We start from the raw sequence: 6,045 nt of genomic DNA, 5'->3' as shown, positions 1-6,045 counted from the left end.
TCAGTAAACACCACCACAGTTCACCCCCTTAAGAACAACAGATAAAAACACACAATTATTGAATAAGTATGTATCATATTACAATTGGAGGACAAATTATTTACAATGAGGAATCATAAAGCAATAATCAATCAAAGGATTAATACAATTACAAAAGGGAGACGGTAACAGTTGCAAAGCCACTGAGGAGTAGATTAGTCTGTCAGAGGGAAATTGTCAGTGTTGAGCAGCATTGCTGCGCTGTGCATTTCTGCACTCACCAGGATGTCCATATTGAGCAGCAGCTCCAGTGAAGTCTGAACCTGCCACCAAGACAAACAACTCAACAGCCAGACTGCAGATGTCTTTGTTAGGGATTCACTCAACTGTACACAGGACAATTAAGTCTCACTAACAAAGCTAGGATGGGAATCAATCTGAGTGTCAATTTGGATAATGCTCCATTTTAAGGTAATTTTCAATTGAGCCACCGTGAATGTGATCTCCACTAAGGCAGAAACATTGCCTTTAAAAACGTGCATTGTGGGCAAAGCTCAATCAGACTGAATCCCAGCCTTAGTGTTCAACTCAGCAAGGGATTCTGCATAAATAGTGCTGTGTAAAATTACCATAACATTCTCTACAGCCAGTTTGTGAAAATAATACAGAATGTTTGAATCAATGACTCACCATTCACAGTAGTTGGTGCGATGCCGATGACAGGGCAATCTGAAATAGCAGAACAGGGCTGATTAGCCTACATGCAACAATTGACAGACGGATCACATATGGAAATGTTTTTTTGGTGATAAGATTTTTTTTCTCATACTCTATAATATAGGCTACTGGTAACTTCCTATAGCCCCCAGGGTTTATAGACACCCAGGACCATCGATTTGTTCACTCTACCCACTAGCATTTAGTTCACGTTGTACTATTGTGGGCCATCACAGAGACACTCACTGGCTTGTTCATAGTTGGTAATGGCTGTGCTGTTGGCCTCCAGGGCAGGCTGGATGCTCTCTGAGACGTTTCTGCACACAGTGTAATAATAATCCAGACTACAAATGGTGCACCTCCCAGAAGGAGGATAGCGGGTGGATGTGCATTGCTGGAAAGGACCTGGCATCGTCAGCAGATTCTGGTTCAGGTCACCATTATGATCAAAACATTTCGTCACCTCTGGGCACTTTGTGTCGTTACACAGGAAACACATGTCCTTCATTGCAACTGAGAGAAACAGTGAGATGTATTCACACAAACAGGCAGAGGAGGATTACACTGTTGGCCAGAACAGAAAACTCATCACATCGGCCATCCAGTGGAATAGAGACAAAAGGATACCAGTATCATGGGTCAACTTTGGTTTTAAAATCACACATACACATTAGATTATTCAATGTAAAGATCATTCTATAGCTGGTAGGGGGGGGAGGGGCATTAATACTGATGAATGATAGAGAGTGTGTTAACATAGCTAGCTACCTTTTTCCGAATCCAACCTGTGAAATAATGGACCAGGAATATTAGTCGAACTCAAAACAATACAAATTCCTGCAATAATTTGTCATGACATCTCTTCGAGTATGAGTTTCAGGGTGCCATACAAGCTAGAACAGCTACATACATTTGAAACAAATAGTCAAACCGAAAACTGCAGACAAAAATGCTATCTTCCACTAAGATCAGTGGGTTAAACTGACAACGGAGTGAAGAGTAGAAAGGGGGGCAGGGGGGAGAGTCTCGGTACAACACCGGGACATGTGGTTCGAAGTATTCTAGTATTATTCTGCAGGTTGGCATTTATTGTCATGAATCTTACCTTGGAGGCAGTTCTGCAGAGACGTCAGCCACAAAGTCATAAAATCGGATTTTAATCCTAACCTTATCCACACTGCTAACCCTAATGCCTACCTCGAACGTTAAATGAAGACCAAAAACCGCTGGCCCGGAGAAGAAATCGCTCAGTTCTGCATATATAACGGATGTGAAACGGCTAGCTAGTCAGCCGTGGTGCGCGCTAAATAGCGTTTCAATCGGTGACGTCACCGAGACCTTGAAGTAGTGGTTCTGAGACCTTGAAGTAGTGGTTCCCCTTGCTCTGCAAGGGCCGCGGCTTTTGTGGAGCGATGGGTAACGATGCTTCGTGGGTGACTGTTGTTGATGTGTGCACTGGTTCGCAGTGGCGTGCCGTGGGCCTGGGCCTTCAGTGAGGTCCTACACAGTCCCACCCGAATGAATCCACCTCTTATTACCATCATTATGATGCCATGGCTCTTGACACTATACATTTAGATAGAAACGCAGTATAACCAGGCGTTGCATCACCTTGAAATTTACATTTTTATTCGTAGAATTGCAGGGGAAGAGTACAATACAGTACAGTTCAACTAATAGGCAAGAACATAGTCGAGTGCAACAGAGTTATATTAATATTATTCTTCTATCCATTTCTGGTCCACAAACTTTGAGCTTTAAGTCCCCAAAAAATAAAATACAGTGTGTTCACTAAACAGCGCATTGTCGCACCCAAAGCAGTTTCACCGTGATGATAAAGACACAAACTATTCACTGAAAATAAAAGAAAGAAAACAAATAAATTTGCCATTTTATTTTGTTAATATATAGGCTATTTAATATTAACGAAATAAAATGCGAAACATACATACACATTTAATTAAAAATTAAAATGCATTGCATGCCTACTCACCAAAGACTGATTATTTGAACACAAAATCCATCCTCCTTTCTTTCCTCAAGAAGACTTCAATGACTCTGTTGTACAGTCTATCTGTGAGTTTTAGTTCCACCAATAAGTCCTTTTCTATCGACATGGAGGCTAATGCTGAAAGCCGAGCCTGTCCAGTAGCATTTCTGGAATACGTTTTGATTCGCTTTTAAGGCCGAGAATGACCGCTCGACAGAAGCCGTGGACACAGGGATAGTCACTGTTACACATGCCAATGTGTAAAGTAGCCCCATGTCCTCATTCAGATTTTTCTGCTTAAGGAAATCAAGGAGATCAGAGGGACTTTCCCTTCAAAATCAGTCATAGCATACATTACAGTCAGTTCTGTTTTTAGCTTGGATAGGTCGTGACTCTCTGTTAAGCTGGAGAAGGCTGTTTGCGGGAATTTTTTCCGGTAGGTCTGAAAGTGCTGGGGGTCCAGGAGGGAGAGAAACACATTTTTCGTGGTCTTGAAACCTGTTTCGTTTCTGGCAAAAATGTTGTCCAGAATATTGCTGTGGAGTTGTTGGTAGTATGTGCGAGGGTCTCCTTGTGCTGAGCCTCTGCGTGCGCTGGGTGAACTTGAGATGCGCTTTGTGTCATCGTAGATTTGACTGAACCTGCGCCTCTCTCTCGCTCAATTGAATCCTACAGACGAAGAACCATATATGTGACATTTACAAAAAAAATGAGATATACATGAACAATCATTATTGGACACCCTTTTTCTATAGTGAACCGGTTTCACAAGCTTTCCACGCGCTAATTAACAATAATTTTAAATTTAAAGATAGGCTCTCGTGGAATAACCGTTTATGTGCACCACTCAGAATGGACGGACAAGCGCACAACCTTTCTGTTGCTGATGAAAATCGCAGAAATGTGGGAAAGAAACGTAAAACAAAACTAAAAGAATGGAAAGACAGGCAAAGGAAGATCTTACGGGATGCGGGAAAACCCTATACAAATCGTAAGGGTCAAGAAAAAAACTGGGAAAAGCTGTCCAAAAAAGGTATGTGGAAGAACCGTATATCAAACAATCAAGCTAGCTAGCTATAGAGTACAGTAACTAACATGTATGTTGTGGGTTGTCTAATTTGTAACTATAGAGAAAACATATTAGCTAAAGTTCGTTGGCTACTAACTCATTCATTATCGTTACAAATGTTATTGCTAGATTATAGAAGAAACATAGCTAGCTACTTTTTCTCCGTCCACCGGATGATTCGACATGGCTACAGTAGCTAGTTACACTGTATCCTGCAGGGAAGAGCGTGTTCCACGACGTGCAGAAAGGAGTGTGGAAAGTGACTGATGAGCGCAAGCGGCATCTGTTCAACAGTTTCTACACTGCCCCATACGAGAAACAACAAGCGTTGATTCTCTCCGGCTTAGAACAGGTTAGAAATAAGACAAAACGCCTATTATTACAATAGCTATATTGAACACTTGCATAGTTTAACTTTGACAGTAATGATACGTACATTAACGTTAACTCTAAAAGTGCTGTGTTACACAATGGTGCAATACAAACTCATTCTCTGTATAGATTGGGAGTGTTTTGTAGTTCTATGGTATGTTCACATTGAGGGCTTCATTTTAAATGAGACTAAGATTTCATGACTCAACTTTTAAGAAAAGTCATCATTGCTAAAGTTGATAGACCACCTTTAAATGAACCTCCATACAAATGAATGAACTGCATATTGCATTTAAGTTATTTACATGAAGGGCGTCTGTACTTGAAAGTACTTAAAACATCATATCAGGTGTTAAAACAGGACATCTTACAAGAGTCATGCAAAATGTCACACTGTTCTTCCACAAACTGAAATCATCACTGGAGATATACTGTTCTTCCACATTCTAAAAATTAAAACGGCAATAAAAAAAATATTTTTTGAAATAACAAATAAATATAAATTGTTGTTGGAAGATATGGGTATGGTGAATTATTTGTCAACCATAAAACACCTAATGTGGTACACACAATTAATAATATAAAAATAACTGATTATCTTAAAATGGAAAAATTGTCACATATATGGTTCTTCGTCTGTAGGATTCAATTGTAATAATAGGCATTCCCAGCAGTACAGTTTGCAGTGCTTCTTGGAGCCTGTGAGCCATTGATAGCGCTCGTAGTTGGAACTTTGAAAAAGGCGAACGAACCCCTTTCCCGCTTGTGACAGGCTTTGTGGCGTCGGCGTTGGGCGACCTCTCCATACAATGTCTAACTTTTCTTGAAAAGTTCGTCTTGAGAATGGCGTTATAATTATATCCTCGACCAAATCGATATATTATCCTCCTTCCGCCATTGTGGGTTGAAAAAACAGCTTAGTAGTACGCAAATTAGTTTGTTTATCAAATTCATTTTTTTTTAGTTCAATATTGGTAATCCAATCAAAAGACGTGCACGCACTACGCCTGCTAGCTGGCTCCTGTGTAACACTGGAGCCAGCCAGCCAGCAGGCGTACAATAGCCAACTCTAAAGCTGATTGGTTGACATTAAATGTTAATTTCCATTCCCTTTAAACTACAAGCGCCCGCACTATTGATTCTGAAGGCCTGAGGGCAGATTTTAGACCCCTGGCAACACATGATGGCTGAATATGATTGGATAAAAGATCTAACATAAATACCAGCCCTCCAAATCTCAACCTGGGGCTGGAAGCAGTGCAACCAAGAGGAACGCTATGAAATGAAGAGTATAACTCTTACTCTGGGGAATAATTTAATACATATGAGGGAAAATATATTTAATTTTTTAAAATATTCTGATGATGTTTAGGCCAGCAGACAAGGCCTTGCTGGCCCTGACGGCCCACCCCTGCTGGTTCGCGCCCGGGTATGGGCGAGGGGACGGTCTGAAGTTATACTGTTACACATACAGGGCAAGATTCATGACAAACGGCAACCTGCTCCCTATCCTGGCGCGTAGACTCTGAAACCGCATCAAGGTTATCGAGTTGGGTCAGACGATCGTCTGGTCAAAAACAATCTAGAGGCTATCAGAACAGTACGATATATCCAAATAAATATGGTTCTGATATTTCCGGTTATATTCCATGCAAAATAATATAAAATACTCTACGTCTACAAGCGTGGCCGATACAATTCCATAACAAGGTATAGAAATACCATGAAAGGCAGCGGTAACAACATTCAACGACCCAACCGATACAATGAAAATAAAAACTCACCTGGCGGTTGTATCCTTTGGTACCGGCGCAGTATTTTCTGGCTACTGTTATCTACCGGTGCGTGCAGCCCTACTTTCTACCCTCTCCGCCTCTAGCATACTTCAAATTACATGCTGAACAGACAGCAAGCGTGC

The 6,045-nt window shown here is 41.0% G+C and overlaps 1 long non-coding RNA gene across 1 annotated transcript; it reads right to left on the bottom strand.

Moving 5' to 3' along the window:
- Window positions 1-608: 608 nt before the first annotated feature.
- Window positions 609-3,345, bottom strand: LOC139405715 (uncharacterized). Its single transcript, XR_011633900.1, has 4 exons — window positions 2,690-3,345; window positions 1,465-1,481; window positions 943-1,209; window positions 609-708 (listed from the first exon to the last, which is right to left on the bottom strand). It is a non-coding gene; the product is annotated as an uncharacterized lncRNA (long non-coding RNA).
- Between the last annotated feature and the right edge of the window lie 2,700 nt (window positions 3,346-6,045).

Source organism: Oncorhynchus clarkii, chromosome 3 (assembly GCF_045791955.1).
Source record: "Oncorhynchus clarkii lewisi isolate Uvic-CL-2024 chromosome 3, UVic_Ocla_1.0, whole genome shotgun sequence".
Classification (NCBI taxonomy): Eukaryota; Metazoa; Chordata; class Actinopteri; order Salmoniformes; family Salmonidae; genus Oncorhynchus; species Oncorhynchus clarkii.
Note: the sequence above shows the minus strand (reverse complement) of the source record. Positions and strands in the feature narration are given on the sequence as shown.